Source organism: Rutidosis leptorrhynchoides, chromosome 9 (genome assembly GCF_046630445.1).
Source record: "Rutidosis leptorrhynchoides isolate AG116_Rl617_1_P2 chromosome 9, CSIRO_AGI_Rlap_v1, whole genome shotgun sequence".
In the NCBI taxonomy this organism is placed as follows: domain Eukaryota; kingdom Viridiplantae; phylum Streptophyta; class Magnoliopsida; order Asterales; family Asteraceae; genus Rutidosis; species Rutidosis leptorrhynchoides.
Genome location: NC_092341.1, coordinates 94,460,547 through 94,479,050, shown reverse-complemented (window position 1 = coordinate 94,479,050; position 18,504 = coordinate 94,460,547). Strand labels below are relative to the sequence as shown.

Below are 18,504 nucleotides of genomic sequence, written 5' to 3'. Positions count from 1 at the left end.
AATTATTGCATTCACTAAGCTTTGCTTACCCTCTCGTTGTTTACCATTTTATAGGTTCGGTTTTGGACAAGGGTAAGGGCATCGTTTTGGACTAGAGATCCCGCTTGATGCTAGGGAACGCTTTTGGCTTTAGTAGCTCTTGGAGTTTGACCGATAGTTGGGTAGTTTAATCCCAAACGCCATGCTCATTGTGTAGTTTGGAACTTAAACTTTTTTGGTGGTCGAAACTCGTAAATTGTATTAAACTCGTAAAACGGCCGATGTGGGCCCCGCTTGTAAAACGTTGATTTTATATTTGAAACAGGTTAGTTTTACATATTTGGATGTATGGTAAAAAGCGTTTCGCCTAAAAGTGTCGGGAACTAGTCAATCTTTTTCGCATTTTGAGACTTTCCGGACAGACCCGAATGGCGCGCTGCGCGGCCATCCTGGCGCGCCGCGCCAGTTCACTGTGCAGCAAATTTTTTTTTTTATTTTGTATTTGCACGTGGTTTGTTCGCGGGTTTGTTTGGGTTGTTACACTACCTTTAAGAACCTGAGATAAAACATGAAAATGATCAACAACAATGTTGAGTGAAATCTACAGTTTAAGTAAATCAGTTTATCATAGTTAGACCACGAGATTTAGTTCAAAACAGTAAAAGTAATACAACAGTTATGAGCACTTGAATATAAAGCTTTAACCCATGGATAGCTTGAATGCGCTACACATCTTCCTTTACCCCATATTGCAAACGTTGATCAAGCATTCGGTAACAAAATTATAAGCACCCTAGTTCATTGAGTGAGGTTTGTCAAACCTACGGTACCGTCCTTATAAATTCGAGCCTTACAAAATAATTAATATATTCAAGCTGCAGGCTTTTGGATCAAACTCATAGTGTATGTTCAGTTTTTGTACTCATGTCTAATGCGTAAAACAGTTTAAAAATCAGCATGTTATCTCATCCCAAAAAGTAAAAAGAGTATGGGACTGTAGACTCACCTTGTGTGCACTTGACAAATTCACAAGCAACAGTAGTCGAATTACAACGACCAAGTAATGCAACCTAAATTTATCATATATAGTTACATGAGTTTTGTTCAAAAGATAGACTCGCAGTTCAGTTTCCCTATTGCTCAGACCGACGTAATCGAATAGTAAAAGTCAATACATAAGTCAACTAGTCAAGCAAGTCAACAAAAAGTCAAACTTGGTCAAAGTTATCAACCAAGGTCAAATACATCAGTAGGTCATGCCAATGCTATCATAAAGTCAAACCAATGTCAACTTATAAGTTTCACACGTTCGTTTAGCCAATTAACGATTTTTGTTTAGCTTTCGTATGTTTTCACGGCACTCATGCAATCTGACAAGCATAGTTCACAAATTACACATCAAACAATTATGAACAACTCCAGATCATTATTCCATGTTATAAGCTTTCTAAAAAGACTAAGCACACTATCATACGGTTCCTAGAACTCACGTAGCATACAACACAATCAAGTTCAGCTTTCTGTTTGAGCATCAGTTTTGTAAAAATTCTCATTTATTTTAGAAAATAGCAATTAATGAACGACCAATTAGAGATGACTCTAAACACTCCAAATTATCGTTGGTAAAATAATCAAAGAAATCTATGTAGCCAATTTGTACAGTTTTGACCAAATTGTCGGACTTTCTGATTTAGACAGAATTCAGACATTCAGTTTCGGAATGCATGTAACACATAGCAAACAGAGCATTCAGAGCTTGACATACAAACAAAATATGCTAGGTAATATATAAACTACCACATACCAGAAGCAAAAACTCCAATTAAACTCCTACTTCATGCTAGACCTCTATTGGTGCAATTTAGACAAATTTGTTCCCAATCAGGTCATCGTTTTCGGGGTCGAATATACGAATATATAGAAACATTTAGCACATGAAGTATTCATGAATTATCAATTACTAATCATGAACTTTACAGAAAACAAAAGCTTAGTCATCAAAAAGCATGTCAAATAGTCGTTTGATCCATGAACTAATTCATAGTCAACACGTTGTAGCACGAACATTCGAATAATCATAAAACGACTTTTACAAATCTGTTTACTATGATATCCTAGTCCATTTTATGTGTTTTAAAATTATATATCCAACTAACATCAGTTCATAGGCCAATTCATAACACACAAATTTCGGTTTTCGTTTTGTTGCATAATTAGATACCGAAACTTCAAACGATCATAACTTAGGCTATACTAAACGAAATCATGCGATTCAAGCGAGCAAATTCAATAGTTTTTTGATAGCTATCCATATAAATACATTGCAAATAAATAAAAAAAACTTACAAAACCAGTAGCATAGCAATTGAATTCGTTTTAAAACCCTAACACGCAATCCGGACAAAACAACGACTACTTACGTACACGATCGCGGCCAATTGAGCAATAGAACATCTAATTCATCATAATAACAATAAAATTCAGATTTATAAATCTAGGGTTAGTAAATATACCTCAAACGATCAATTAAACGACAATACTAGATGTAGAACGACGCGTAGAAAAACGTTTATGCACAAGACTTTGTCAAATTTTGAGGTTTGGTGGTGCTTCTATGGTGATGGTGGTCGACGGCTACAAAGAGAGGGAGAGGAGAGGATGTCGACTAGGTTTAGGCAAGAATGAGGCTCCAGTTATTTTTAATTGCTAATTATATCTAACTAGTATTGTGGGCCCCACGATGTTGGGGCATTTTAGAAAAAAAAAGCAAGAAATGGAAAAGAAAGGGGAAAAAAGGGAAAATTGGTGAGAGTGGGGTTGTCAAGTGGACCAATGAGGGATTGTTTAGAATACACCATTTAGTATATACAAGTTTTTAGTCACGCTCTTCACTGCGGTTGAGAAGAATTTTGTTGTACATTACAATACGTTTTCGAGTGAAATAATTTGAGGCTAATAAGTAATACATAAACCAAAAAACAAAAGTCGACTTAACGGACCGAACACGTCAACATTATTTTTCTAAAGAAAGTTAGAATTTTTTTTTTTTTTTTTAAGATTGTAAAAAAGGTAAGAGAATAATTATGAAAATAACAAATATTTAGTATGTCTTTTTGTTTTTTTAGATTGTAAAAAGTTGAGAGAATAATTATGAAAATAACAAATATTTAGTATGTCTTTTTAAAATATTAAATTGAAGAAAGCATTTTAGGGGGCATATTGGAAGATTAGAAAGTTAAAGGATAAAAGACAAAAAATCAATATTGGAAAATTAAAAAGTTAAATGGTTAAAAGTAAAATATGGAAAAGGTTGTGAAGTTGCCATGTGGACCAATGAATTGAGTGACTTTTTACACTAATTAGTATATATAGTAATTAGGGCCTCGTAAAAAGAATACTAGTAGCCCATAAGTCCAATTTAAGTCTAATAAGGGGTGCCATGGGGGAGTCGGCCGAATGGCCCATATGGGGGGTTCCTGGGCTCGTTTTGCTTACTAGTGTTCGTGTAGTGGTCCGTTTCGAGTGTCATTAGCCGTAACGTGATTCCAGAACGTTAACCGATCGTTAAAACGCAATCCAACAAGTTTAATTCAAATACGTAATAAATTGATTAAGTTTTTATTAAAAGTAATAATTATTAAAAATTATTATTTTATCGAAAAAACCAGATGTTTCGCAGTCTCGTGAGACCTTAGTTGCAGTTTCAGATTCGTATCGTAATCTCAGTATTTCAAAACATGAAATAAGTTTTCCGGCTTATATACGCATATATTAAATATGTAAGTTCATTATGAGTTCAAGAATGCATTTAAACCAATTAAATACACGAATCGAAAGTAATCACCGTTAAATACTTAACGGACAGTTAACAAAGATTAACGGAAAAAGCTAGGGTATTACAACATGTGTCTGAACCGTGAATTTGTTGCGGTTTTAGGTGCAATTTGTTTTATAATCTGTTATTGCATGCTTATTTTGTGTTTACTATTTGATCTGTTCTGTATTCTTGATTGACTAATTGTTTACTGTTTTTGGTATTTCTTGATTTCTGTTTTCCAAATTGTTTGTGTTGATCTGCATATATGTCTGATAGTGAGTCTACATTTAATCATACTACGATCAGTAAACTGGAATTTAATGACCCATTATATTTACATCCTAGCGATACATCTGGTGCATCTCTTATAACACATAAACTTAAAGGAACTGAAAATTACAATGTGTGGTTGGGATGAAACTTGCTCTACAAACTAAAAATAAACTTGGCTTCATTGATGGATCTTGTATGAGATTTGAATATGAAGATGATGGGATAGATTCAATTCTGTTGTGCTTACTTGAATATTAACGTCTTTATCTAAAGAAGTGCATAATGGACAAATATTTTTTAAAACTGCTAAGATTGTATGGTCTGAACTAAAAGAAACTTATGACAAAAATACCCTCATGTACTAGGCACATGTTCATTCTAACAAAATTTGACTATAGGCACATGTTCATTCTAACAAAATTTGACTAGCGCTCGTTAGAGTAATGGACCAACCGAGTAACATATTCAAACATCAGGGTTATCCGGGTCAAAGAAACTTCAGACATATACGTGCAACTTTTGACAAACTTGAAAGGACCACATTTTATCATTAAATTAAGTACACTCAAGCTTATTATTGAGATGATTCTGAATCTATTTGTAGTAATTTTAAAATAGAAAAAACGAATAGTCCTTGTGGTTTGCAGAATGTTTGATGGATAGTCTATACTTGATTTTTTTTCACCTAGATAGTCCATTATTTTGCACGTTTTGGTGGATAGTCCAACTTTGTGACGCTCGTTAATTTTCTCCGTTAAGTCATGGCATGTGCTTCGCACATGAGGGTATATTCGTTATTTTACGTGTTCCTTTTTCTTACTAACTCCACTATCTTCATCTACATCTTTTACCTAAATATTAAAGCTCTAATTTTTTATTTTTCAAAATTAAATTTTTTTTCTCCTTTCATTCATTCCAAAATCATAAACATAAATATTAAAAATCTAATTCCGAATTTAACAAACAAAATATACATATAAGAGAAATAAAAATATCAAATTTCAAAGTTTCTTGCACTTGTAACAACCCGACATCGTTTTACCAAAAACACGGCTTAAATTTTTTTTTTTTTTTTTTTTTTTTTTTATAACAGACCATCTGGACGGCGTCCAGACATCTGGACGGCGTCCAGTAACAAAGGACAGGACGGCGTCCAAATCCTTGGACGGCGTCCAATTACACTAAAGTGTTCTGAGACAGAAAATACCCAACCCACGTTATACTGGACGACGTCCATCCCATCTGGACGGCGTCCAGCAGACCTGATCAGCTCCAATTCATTTCAAAACACATTTAACACTTTAAATTAACAACCAAACGCTTTGTAACAACCCAATCGAGTTTTACATCAACAAAACATTAAATAAAAGTGTTTACATGACAAATACGGGTTAAGACTCAATAACCCAACCCAATACCAAGAGCATAATTCCGGGGACCACCAAATCCCCCATTCGCGTCCAAATCTCCAAAAGCTACCCCATCGAGCCCAAGCGCTCCTAAACATCTAGTCTAACAACTAGCTAGCTAGCTTCATAACACAATACCTGTAAAAAAGGTAAACAACGAGAGGGGTAAGCATAAAGCTTAGTGAATGCAATAATTATACACATACATATATAACCTACTTACTTTAATCACTTACACATTTACCGTATACATGCTAGCAATATAATTAGCATACCATCGCAAAGTATAACGCTAAATCTCCAATACGCAAGCTAGCACAAACAATAGCATATAAATCGAACAATATAATATGCTACACTACAACACATAACTATGGTTAACCAATCGTGCAAGGGAATGGCGCCCGCGAAAGGCCATCGGAGTTCACAACATTCATTAGTGTACTTAGCACCTCGTATCACTAACCTCCGGGTGGCATCTTAACACCTCGATACTTCACCCTTTATTACGGAGTGGCGTCTTAACACCTCGACACTTCACATCTCACGCTACAACAAATAAATACATTATATACCTACGCATATAATTATTCCACTCACCTTGGAATGCTCGCACAAGTCATGTACAACATGATCTCCATCCTCAAATCCGAGCAAGTACTCACCTATATTACACATGGGCAAAATATACACATAAATAGCCATTCTCTAAAAGAGAACCCGACACAAACATCCCTTAGCCGAGGGATCACACCTTGCTCGCCAAAACCCGCCCATTTAATCACCTAATGGACACAAACCAATTACCACTTCGGGTGGTAATTCAAACCAACACAACAAAATACGATTTAACCCAAATCATACTTTACACCAATTAGACCAAACCTAGGTCTTAACACTAAATTACTACTTAGGTAGTAATCATTTCAAACGCCAATTACACCAAAAACCCCAACACGTGCAATATTGACCCATATTGCTTTTGACCACGTTTGACTTATGTTAAAAATATCATTTTAACCCAAAATCACTTCCCACGTTTACTTTCATTCAAAAACGCCATTTAACACTTAATAAAAGTGTTTAACATCTATTTAATCCAAATTAGTGTCATCATCAATTTTGACCTAATTCAAATTACTCATTTTGACCAAAGTCATAAAACGTCCCATAATCACTAACGACTAGTGGTTATATTTTCAAAACATCAATTAACACCTAAATCAAGTATTTACATACTTGATTCACCAAAACTCGACTCCAAACTTAATTTGACACGAATCAAGCTTACTTGACCCAAAATACCCATTTGACCCATTTTGACCTAAAGTAGGGTTTACACCCAAAAATCAACACAAGTGTTCTAAGGTTTAACCAACACATGCAAGGTCCAAACTAACAATTTCATCAATTGAAACCCTAAGCCACCCCTTTAGGCTTACTTACATGAATCTTACCCCAAAACCCCCAAATTTCACAATAAAAGGGTTTATAACTCTAACTAACACAAACCCTAACTCAAACAAGAAATCAAACACTACAATTCGGATTAGGGTTTACCTCAAGCACCAAAACGAGCTCTAGTAGCTAGAATAACCGACAAGCACCAAAAACCACTCCAATTTGGGCAAAAATCACCACCTTCATCACTAATCCAAGCTTCCTCTCTCTAGAAACTCCTCACTCTCTCTCTCTAGGGTTTGGTTGGGAGTGTTTGTGGGTGAAAATGAGGATACGTGTGAGTTTAGATCAGTTTTGATGGCCCAAACGACCCCCAAGTGAAAAGACCCAAATACCCTCTTTTAAAAGCTTCAAAAAGTCACAACTGGCCCGTCAGGCCTTTTGGACAGCGTCCAAAAAGGTTGGACGGCGTCCAGATTAACTGACTCAGTTTTCTGAACTTGTTTTGGTCGTAACTTTCAAACCGTAACTCCGTTTTCGATGAATCAAATATCGTTGGAAACGTAATGAGATTTCCTTTCTAATGGTAAGGTTTTGAAACATCAACTCAAACTTTATTTGGGATCCAAATATACGCTTACATGCCTCGTATTTCGAATGACGTTCGAAATAACGCGTAACTGAAAAACGGGTGTTACAACTCTCCCCCACTTACATTAGATCACGTCCTCGTGATCCGCACCAACACTAGTAGTAAGCACTTCTCCCTCGAACATTTCCGCTTCCAACGCGGAGTCGCACACGTATTAATCACGCCTCCGAATTCTCACTTCGTGCTCTAATGCATCATGTTACAACGATAACGGGCAATCAACCCTCGAGTCAAAACAAAAACTGCAACCGTTTGCTCCTACGCCGAGTATCCAAACTCGTACCATACACTTCACAATCGTCTTAAAAGTAGAGCAATTCACCGACAACCATCGTCGTCGTTCCTTTCAATCCTGCGAAACACAACCAAGCCCGACATCCATAACATCTTCCGTGAATTCTAAGATCTCACCACATGCTAATAGTCACTAGTGTGCACTACCGCAAAAAGCGATATCTCATACGATCACGTCCAGAATTTCCATTTATGAAAATACGAAAAACACTACATATCCGTTCAAGTTCTCGCTACAACTCGCAACAAGCTACTTCCATAACTATATCACCCAAAGCAATCTACTAAATCCACTACGTCGTGAACCATGTCTTGCATTAATCCCAATCGAGAAGGATTCATGCTTCCTTAAAACTCCGTACTCCATCGGTTCATAAACGTACTACTCAACTGGTCATTCATGAACATTCTCTGGACCGAGAACAAACTTCCTCCGGCTCCACAACTGGGTCATTTCTTCAACGAAGAAATTTCGGTAACCCCAAAATAATCACTCAGGAGCACTACTTTCCCATCAATCGATCCGCACACGACCATCCGTCACTGGATTAATCCAGGACGACAATAATACACCACGAGTTAGACGAAACATCAACACTTCGTCACAGGGTTTCTCTCCTAACCCTACAACACATTCATACAATACGGGCTCCTAGTACTAGCATGAAGATTATTCGTATCCTTGAATCCCGTCAACGGCGAATTATCATTACAACATTCCGCAATTCACCATACGACCTACAAAAATATTCACCACGTCGGGTGAACCTTCCTACCTAGACCGTCCGTTAAGGATGGTCTCGACATTTCAAAGAAACTAACAGTCGCATCACTAGGGAACACACTCTCGCAAACAAAAAACATCCGCGTGTCTCGATGTGAGACAATCAGAATCGACACTCACCGCCTCACAATCGTCCATAAAGTGGAATAATCCACTGACGATCTCCACAGTTACGTTTCCCGACAGGAAAAATACAGTTTCCTTCGCGATAACGAACTCGTACCGATCCAATTAATACTATCCGAGTTTCACGACAACCCAGATTCCATTATGAGAGCACCCGCAATAACAGGTTTATTCTCTCACTCTGAGATCTCAAACTTCACATTTGATCTCATACCGCACATTGGTACTGCACGATCACCTTACATAAGGAGACTTACACTTCCTTCGATCCCATCATCACAATCTTCACGCATAACATTCTGGAATTGTAACTCACAGTCGTAATGCACGATCTCGAGTCGATACCAACAACCTATCACTCTTCCTCGTTAGGAACTCCGAATACCTATTAAGGCTTAGCACGGTACACTCCGACACGTTGCTATATATAACACCACCGGAGCTTCCTCGGGCGGCAGTAAAAACTCCCCCACTTAGAATTTGGCTCCACATTCTCACCGCCAAGATGATAACATCCTGCGGAACTATCATTCCATGGAACACATGACCGTTCTCATCATTGGTCATACACACCAAATCACCACGAATTCACTTCGGGCTCTCGGAGCCGACATATACATTCATTTGGAGTGACGTACACGCGATAACATCGCACCTTCATGCCATAATTACTATTAACAGTCCTTAATTGTTCGCAAAGCGAACTCCACCAAGTGTCACATACGCCTCTACGACTAGGCATATGCCACTCCGCTTAATCAGTCGTGCATCTCAATCGAGATCATCCGACCTTCCACTCAACGAACCTTTATCAACAATGACTCACTCTCATGGTGAAGAGTGACCAATCCGACACGATAATTGCGTCGACCTCAATATCAACAATTTATCGAAATCTTCGGCCTAACCGAAGATTAAGTACATCACCGGCTCACCGGTCATCTTTACCCATCCATCACTTAAGAGCAACAAGATTCACTCATCCGTCACTTCATAAGAAGTATTCATCACAATGCTCTTAAACTTCGACTTTCGCAACCGTCGAATTACCATCACCTGTCAATCACTATTGTAATCTCCACTGCTACCAAGGATATCTCACGGACACCCTAAGCACAAAGTGATCACACCATCACCGGAGTTGAACATTACACTAGCAGGTATAAGAAGGCACCTGACGCAGTGTCATGCATACTCCCGCCACAACCTACCGAATTTTAGAAACTCGATCTTTAGGTTCCATACAACCGATGTCACCCATCTCTCCATAATAATGACCCGAAGTCATACCTACCCGACAAACCTCACGATCTATCGTCTTATCGAAAGTTTCTACCAATCACACGCTACCCGCAATTTCCACAAGGCCAAACGATATAGCCTCACGAAACCTTTCATCTAACACTAAAGAGATGCTCGAGAACACCAAGTCTTACACCCTTCTACATCTCGATAAAACCACTACTACAAGGGATATTCCATTAGGAATGTTACCTTATAATCCACAACACGCTAACGCAATCATCGTTATACGGGTCCCACTCCCATGAGTTTAACGACCCGAGGACTTCTCGATTCGCCAATTCCAAGGCGACTCACAACTAGAATCCTAACACGATTCTATAACCACACACTCTACCGAATGTAAATCAAACTATAATCATTAAACTTGTCACATTCCCTTACGGAATTCAAGTCCTCGTCGCACACACGCAAGTGTAAATCGGTCATCCTAGTTACGATGGGTAACTAAAACCAATAACAATCTCAACAGTGCACCCACTACTTAGGGTGACTGAACATGCACCAAACTCGTGAGTTGGCTCGCTCACTCAACTAACCGAATCCATCGTACACTTTTTCTACTCACAACGAATCCGATGTGACAACAAGCACATCACCCGAGACATACTATAACCTAGGAACCAATAAAAGATTCCTAACTCGTCCCGATTATACCCCAACCATGCCACGTTTCCTCCGCTCGGTACTCGTCATGTCATGCTTAGTGTCAAGATATACTGTTGTAATAATGGTGATCAGTCACTATTACAATTGCGTACCTTACCATTTTCGCATGGTCACGCAAAGTACTTTACCCGGACTGACGCGACATTCACACAAAATAATACGCGATAACTCCTAGTACCCGAATGACCAAAGTCCTTACTGTGAACTCGATCACTCAAAACCGCCAAACATATGAATCTCTCCAATAGATTCATCCCTAGGATACCGCACAAAAGATACCTGTATATATACACCTATATACAATATAGTAATAAACGTATACAAGTACACCACAACAACAAGTCAACCTACAACCTAGGCGACTATCACTAAAACAACGTCCAAGTTCGCCTACTTACACTAGGCACTAGCAATCTAAGGCACTAATTTACTCACGAAATAAGGCCCCGCATAATCCCGCATTAGACAAACACAAGTCCTAGTTAGTCACCTACTCTAAGGCACTAACAAATCTCAATCCGACCCGTATTCCTACAAGTCCCGCAAATAATGCACAACGGCCAATATAACGACTAGTGGTTATATTTTCAAAACATCAATTAATACCTAAATCAAGTATTTACATACTTGATTCACCAAAACTCGACTCCAAACTTAATTTGACACCGAATCAAGCTTACTTGACTCAAAATACCCATTTGACCCATTTTGACCTAAAGTAGGATTTACACCCAAAAATCAAGTCAACACAAGTGTTCTAAGGTTTAACCAACACATGCAAGGTCCAAACTAACAATTTCATCAATTGAAACCCTAAGTCACCCCTTTAGGCTTACTTACATGAATCTTACCCCAAAACCCCCAAATTTCACAATAAAAAGGTTTATAACTCTAACTAACACAAACCCTAACTCATTGCAAAAGTTAGCATACCTTTTGATGGTAACTGAAGGTATGCCTTTTGAGTGTAAAGTTATACCTTTTGTTGATCCATATTTTATGGGGTCGTCGTTAGGCGAATAGATTATGAACTTTTAACTTTTAACATTAAGTTGTACACTTATAAATGTAGTAAACGTGTGAAATTGATCAGTGACATGAGCATTTGTGACTGTTAGACCCAATAGGACGAATGAAGTTTAGGCCTATATATAAATCAGTTTACATGTGTTTTAGGGTTAAGAATTTAAACTAACTTAGAAGAGCCGTTTTGGTGATTCCAGAGCATAGGGGAGATCATGCTCGATTTCCCCTGGCCAACCGATGTCTTTCTATTTAAATCAATCATGTAATCTCGGTATTTATTCAATAATATTGATTTATCTTTGATTCTTTGTGTTTACTCTTCTGTCTAATTGATTTGAGAAAGAAGATGAAAGTAGAATGGTGAAAACACAAAGAACCAAGTAAAACGACGAAAATACTTTCATGTGTGAAGCACATGCCATAACTTAATGGAGAATTAACGGACGTCGAAAATTTGGACTATCCACGCAAAAAGTGAAAAGTAATGGACCATGCAGGTAAAAATTCAGTTTGGACTATCCATGAAATATTCTGCAAACAACGAGGACTATCCGTGTAATTTGTCTTTTAAATATTTCAGGCTAAATTGTAAGTGGGAAAGAGTTCAAGGACTAAAGTGCATATTTCATGAAGCTTAGGGACATGTGCAGCTTTCTGGAATAAAGTGTGGGTTTAGCGGGGGGGGGGCCCTCTAAGCTTTGACATATGAGGTCATTAGACACCACTATTTTAAAATTTTTGTATAGAAAATACATTTTAAAATGTATAGGACATCACTAAATTTAACTACAGGACCTCGTATCTTTTCTGAATTTATAGCATTTCTTTTAAATTATATAGGAGACAAGTATATTTATGGGGATGATTCTCACACACACTTTTTTGATCCTCACACACCAATTGAGCATTATTAGAAGAGTAAAAGGTTAAAATAGGTGTGTGAGGATCAAAAAAGTGTGTGTGGGAATCATCCCCCTATATTTAACTACTTGGACTCCATATATATTTTAAAATTTGTTGTTTTTTCAAAAGTAAACAATCATTAAAATAAACATTTAAATATAACTGGAAAAGAAATTGGGACCTCGCTGAATTTGGTTTGTAAAGTCACCAGTGTGCTTTAGTATTAGACTAGGAGTGAAGCCCGCGCAATGCGGCGAGGTTCCGATAGGGTTAAATACCATTATACAAAAGATATGGCTTTTAGTAGCCTAAGCTATCTGTGCATCCACTATTTTTATATATACAGGAAGCATACAAAAGAAATCGGTGTCTTCTTGAACGTGGAGTTGTAAAGAAATTGAAAAATGCATGTTGCTCCTTTGATAGCTTTGACAGTTATAGTTGATGTTTGTGGATATACTCTAGAATAAATGTTTACATTTATAATACCTGTTTTGTGTAGTAGCATGCAGCCATAACCAACTGGATTGTAGTTGGGCAGGTTTCCTCTTGTACATTTCCGTTAGACCTTTAGTTCCACAACTTGGTCATTTCAACCATCCTGTAAATGTAGACAACGATCACTGCATTGATGTGTGGATGTCAAAAGCTATTATTGGAGTATAATAATTAATGACAATCAGCAGAGAGAGACCAAAAGCATATTGATTTTCAACCTTGTAAAATCCGGCTGATCCACATAAACTAAGCTAACTTGGGTTCTGTACTATATGTAAAAGGTCCAATGAAATATGTTATACTAATACATATATATATCAAAAGGAAATGCACGAAAGCGATGTTAGGAACGGTAAGGAATAGCAGCGGCGGCGGCGGCGGCGGCGGCGGCGGCGACAACAACAACAACAACAAGACCCAATACCACATAAGTGGTATATGGGGAGGTGAGATATAGACAATCATTCTCCTATCAGAGAATAAAGACAAATCATTTCTTCACCCAGAGTGAAACACTCTCAAGAGTAGAGAAAGTCATCCCTCACTTTATTCGACGGATAAAGAGATTGCTTCCGAGAGAACCTCCGGCCTTTAAGTAGGAAAAAGTTTTTTTAGAAAATAAAAATAATAATAATTGACGCCATGAAAATGGTAGAATCAAATTTCCATGGGTTTTAAATCCTGCTTGGAATTTAATTTAGACTGTAAGAGTGAGTCAAGTCGCCAATAAATCGACGATTGTTGTTGACTCAATAGAGCCGGAGGTAAGGAATAGTAACTGTTAATATATATATATATTTTGTATTTTCTTTTTCCTTTTTCTGTATCGAATTTAGCCAACGATTTGCTGGGGCGACGCCCGAACCGCAACGCTTGTTAACTTCAAGATACAATAGAGGTAATAGAAGTACAACAATATTAGTTAGAACTATTATGTCAAGTATAGTATCTAATCATACATACTGTGTAGATGGTAAGTTATAGAAAGTTGATAATAGGTAATACTCAGTTCTTAAATTATAGATACATGATCAGGTTATAGGTACCTGGTAGTTTAACAATGGGAATGTCAACCAACCTTAAAAGGCATTCATGACACCGAAATCTTTAGCTTCTCCATGTCTCTTTCATTTGCTATAACCACCAAGAAGACGATGTCAGTCATCCAACTATGTTACTTTTCTACCCATTGGCAAGCAATCCCTTCTCCAACTATGCACATAAAGTAAGTCGACTTAGGTTCCTCGATCCCACCAAGCTCATTAGATCCTATAAACAAAAGTTAATATCACTTGATTGAATCACACGTAGTACATAATCATGCACTTTGTTATTCTCTATAAGAGCAATGGTTGGTAACAATCTTTACCTTCTCTGATAAAAAATTGAAAAGCCCCACCCAAATATAAATTATGCAGAAGATAAGAAATTTAAATCAAATAATGGAAATAGAATATCTATATAAAACTACATGATGAGGCCAAATATACAGTAGGCATTTAGATGAAACTGCAGTGTAAAACAATATGCACTTCAAGAATGATATCAAAGACATAAATACACGCAAAACAATCCTCACCATATACCTTCATAATGAGAGTGATTAGAGACATTATCCAATCATGGTTGTGCATATTCTTCAGCTAAGGCGTCGGACCCATCAGGTATAACTACAAACGTAACCATAAACGTGCATTAGCAAAAAAAAAAAAAAAAAAAAAAAAAAAAAAAAAAAAATTCAATAAATAAAGCAAATGCAGAGCAACATTTAATTTAATAATGACATAATTACAGTCTTTGAAATCGTAACAACTGGAAGAAGGTAACCAAGCCACTTACGATCTTAGTAACGATTGCAGCAAAAGTTAGTCAACCAAACCTGACCCGATTGTTTTCAACCCACAGTTTTTATCAATTTTAATTAAAAGTGGGTCAGCTAACCCGCTAGGTTGTTACTGAAGTCACCCTGTCCTTAATGACACTCTGATTTCCGACTATAAAACCAAGTTATTCAGTTATAATGACAGTTGTACCTAAGCAGCTCTTCTTGACACTTCTAAGTTGAAAATAAGTTTTGCTAAAAAGTTAATGAATAGGCGAATAGCATTATCATTTTAAGTTCAATACATTTTAGATATAAAGAAATCACGATGATTGCCACCTAAAGTCAAAATAATTGAGCTGATAAGATTCAAACTTTCTTTGCTATTAAGTAGTCACAAAACATATAACAATAATAGGAATTATTAAAAAGAACACTCCATAAAAAATATCGAAAAGTCTTACAATATGGACAGGGGCCAAGATACCAATCCCGTGATCCTGAAAATAAAACCACGAAATCCAAATAAGCAAAAACCCTGCAGTTACATCGCAACGGAACAGAACGAACGAAGCAGAATCGAACAAAACGAAAGGGTAAGTGAAAAAGTTAATGTCTTACTTCAGCTTCTTTATAAACCACATTAAATGATGCAAATAAAAGCTTCCAGGCCTTAATCTTCAGCTAAGCCAGTCTATCTAGTCTATGTTACTTAGGTAATTCATTTACACACCTGCTTCAGCATCTGTACAATAAATGAGTAACGATTTTCATATCAAACTAAAACTATATGAAGATAGTTACAAAGTCAACTTTATGATTTATCTCATTATTTAACAAACTGAAAAAAATAATTTCTATAAACAACTCATATCCCAATAACAATAAGAATAGTTGCAAGAGTAGCATGTAGTAAATATCACTAAAAAGTGTGAATATTTTTAAGTTCATCAGCAATATAAAAACATTAAAGGTATGAAACATTAATTTTTCACATCCTTTACAAACGATGATGAAAAACATTCATAAGGAAAAAACAGCACATACAAACCTTCTCTGTTCCAACTGAACATATAGATCAGGAGATAGAGGATCATAATAATATAAATTATCAACAGGAGAAGACCCTGAATCGATTAAGCCTGCACAATAACCAATACATATAAGCACATATGAAAACAAATCTTTAGAAACCAACGACCCAAATTCAATTCTGTATATAAAATCTGCTAGACAAAAGATATTAATAACAGAAAACTTAAACCTTCAGTCGATCCAAAGATGCCAACGAAACCAACAATTGTTTATAAAAACACAAAAGAAATAATTTAACCAATCGTCGATTAAAACCACCGCAAGAAAAACCGTCGACTCTGTGGCCATCGAATGTAACACATCGAATGTTAAAACCACCGGAACGCTCTCTTTTTTTGAAAAATGAGGCCACTGGAATTTTTCAAAATTGTGTTTCCCCATTCTCGCCTCCCTATTCCGCCACCAACCACCAACTTCAATCTCTTTCTTTTTCTTTTTCGGTGAGCTCTTAATTTCTCTTTACTTCACTTCTACTTGCTTTCTTCATTTAATGGTGTCTTTTGTTTTAGGAGAAAGAGGAGGTGATGAAGATGATGGTGGAAGAAGCTCCCAGGAATTGGGAAGGAGATGAGTCGGTGGGTATTTTGTTGGGAGTGTTTAGGCTTGGTAGCAAATAGAAATGCAGTAAATTTTACGGTAATTAGAGTATAATAGTTAATAGTTAATGAATGGGCTGCGCGTTGCTGCGGGTGCATTTGGGTCGTTGTGGTTTTGTAGTCGATTAGTTGTGGGTCGTGGTCTAATTATGTAGTGATATTTACGAACGCGGCATGGGGCTGTGTTAAATACGATCTTTGGCTTAGATACGATTTTGGAAATCACCTCAAAAGAATTACTACCAGAAGCAGCAGAAGTAAAAACATGGACAAAATTTGTACCAACATTTTCATTGCTTTTCATTGCCTACAAATACGGCAGCATTAGTAAAAACTGAACCTTTTTAGTTACCATCACAAACTCAGTATTCACAAACTTTTGAAGCTTTATATTAATAAGATAGCCTTTTGGAAAACAAATTTACAATCACAAAGCAACATCAATAACAATTAAAAAGAAAACTTAGAAAACAGATAACAAAAATCACTAAACCAAACAAAAAAGCCAATACCTTACATTGTAATTTCCAAACAATAGAGATTAAGAATCTGCATAAGAAAAATCAAGTCATATAAAACATACATAACATTAGTTTAATTAACAAAACTTCAACCTAACTAAACACCCAAAAAATAACAATACAAAACTTCAATTTTTTATAAGATATATAAAACTGAGGAAAAAGAAATTAGTTACCTGATGATTATACATATATAATGAACACATCTACAATATAGAGTATAGACTATAAACATTAATAGCTCATTAGAAAAACCAAGTTGAGGATCATCCATTTCGTCAATAATCTATGCATTTGCACGTAAAGAGACATCTTGTAGAAAGTGTGACTACCTACACAAATAGCAACAGAGGTTAAATTAGCACTAAATTACTACATGTTGTAAACTTTTGACATTACTAATTGACTCATACTTTCAACCAAAAGCCATAACAAACACTTCTTCTCTAACTAAAAATTTACTAATTGATGAATTCCATCGATCATTTTGTCCTAAACCATACTGTAATATTCTAAAACAAACAATTTCACCATTACTAACAATAATAGACAGCCAATTTTTGCAAGTCGCAACAAAAGCAAATATCGTATAATTTCGTTAAACAACATATATTGCCTTATTTTATAAACCTCAATATAGCAAGAGTGCTATTTCTAGGATGGGCCAAAACACCCTATTTAAAGATACTGCATATGATATTTTTATTCTGTTTATAACCTAAGTTACTCGAATGAACTGGTGGTTATTTTTTTTAAGAGGTTTGCAAAAATCGTAAATATGAAAATTGCATACCATTTTTGGGCGTCAATTCGGTACCATCCATTACAAACCTTCATTTCTTTACTACCACTCTTACTCCTTACTTCCATCACCACCAATCCATTTATGTGCAAGATTTTTCTCCACAATAGAGAACCACATTGCCGCTGCCAATACCCGTATTAACCAACTTGTATTTAAAAACGGATAACCATTAGTAGATACAAACGATCACACAATTTAGGCCCAGGCTAGTAGTTTCAGTTTGCGGAAATGCTAAAGGCCATCTCGTAATTGTAATATTAAAAGTTTAACTGTATGAAGCTAAACCAACCTTTGGGCCATGAGAAAGAATGCTTTTTTTCAAAGTAGCAACAGCTGCAGTTGATGATGGGTTGCTTTTGGGTTCAATATTTGATTCATCAATCAAACACATAAACTTCAAAATCATTAACATGAAAGGTTTACTATATCAACTTAATAGCAACTTCTTCTCTACTTTGGACATTAATATCTGCATATCATCAAACATATATACTTTTTTTGTAACCATTAAGTAATACGGAGTAACAAAAAA

The 18,504-nt window shown here is 36.4% G+C and overlaps 1 long non-coding RNA gene across 4 annotated transcripts; it reads right to left on the bottom strand.

The window, feature by feature from the left end:
• Positions 1 to 5,515: 5,515 nt before the first annotated feature.
• LOC139867468 (uncharacterized) lies at positions 5,516 to 16,646 on the bottom strand. 4 transcript variants are annotated; one of them, XR_011765847.1, is made up of 8 exons: positions 16,220 to 16,646; positions 16,007 to 16,097; positions 15,577 to 15,700; positions 15,420 to 15,455; positions 14,720 to 14,803; positions 14,212 to 14,402; positions 13,125 to 13,236; positions 5,516 to 5,616 (listed from the first exon to the last, which is right to left on the bottom strand). It is a non-coding gene; the product is annotated as an uncharacterized lncRNA (long non-coding RNA). The 4 variants fall into 4 exon arrangements; XR_011765846.1 differs by lacking the exon at positions 5,516 to 5,616 and having other exon boundaries at positions 12,857 to 13,236; positions 14,713 to 14,803; XR_011765845.1 differs by lacking the exon at positions 5,516 to 5,616 and having other exon boundaries at positions 12,857 to 13,236; positions 14,180 to 14,402.
• Positions 16,647 to 18,504: the final 1,858 nt, after the last annotated feature.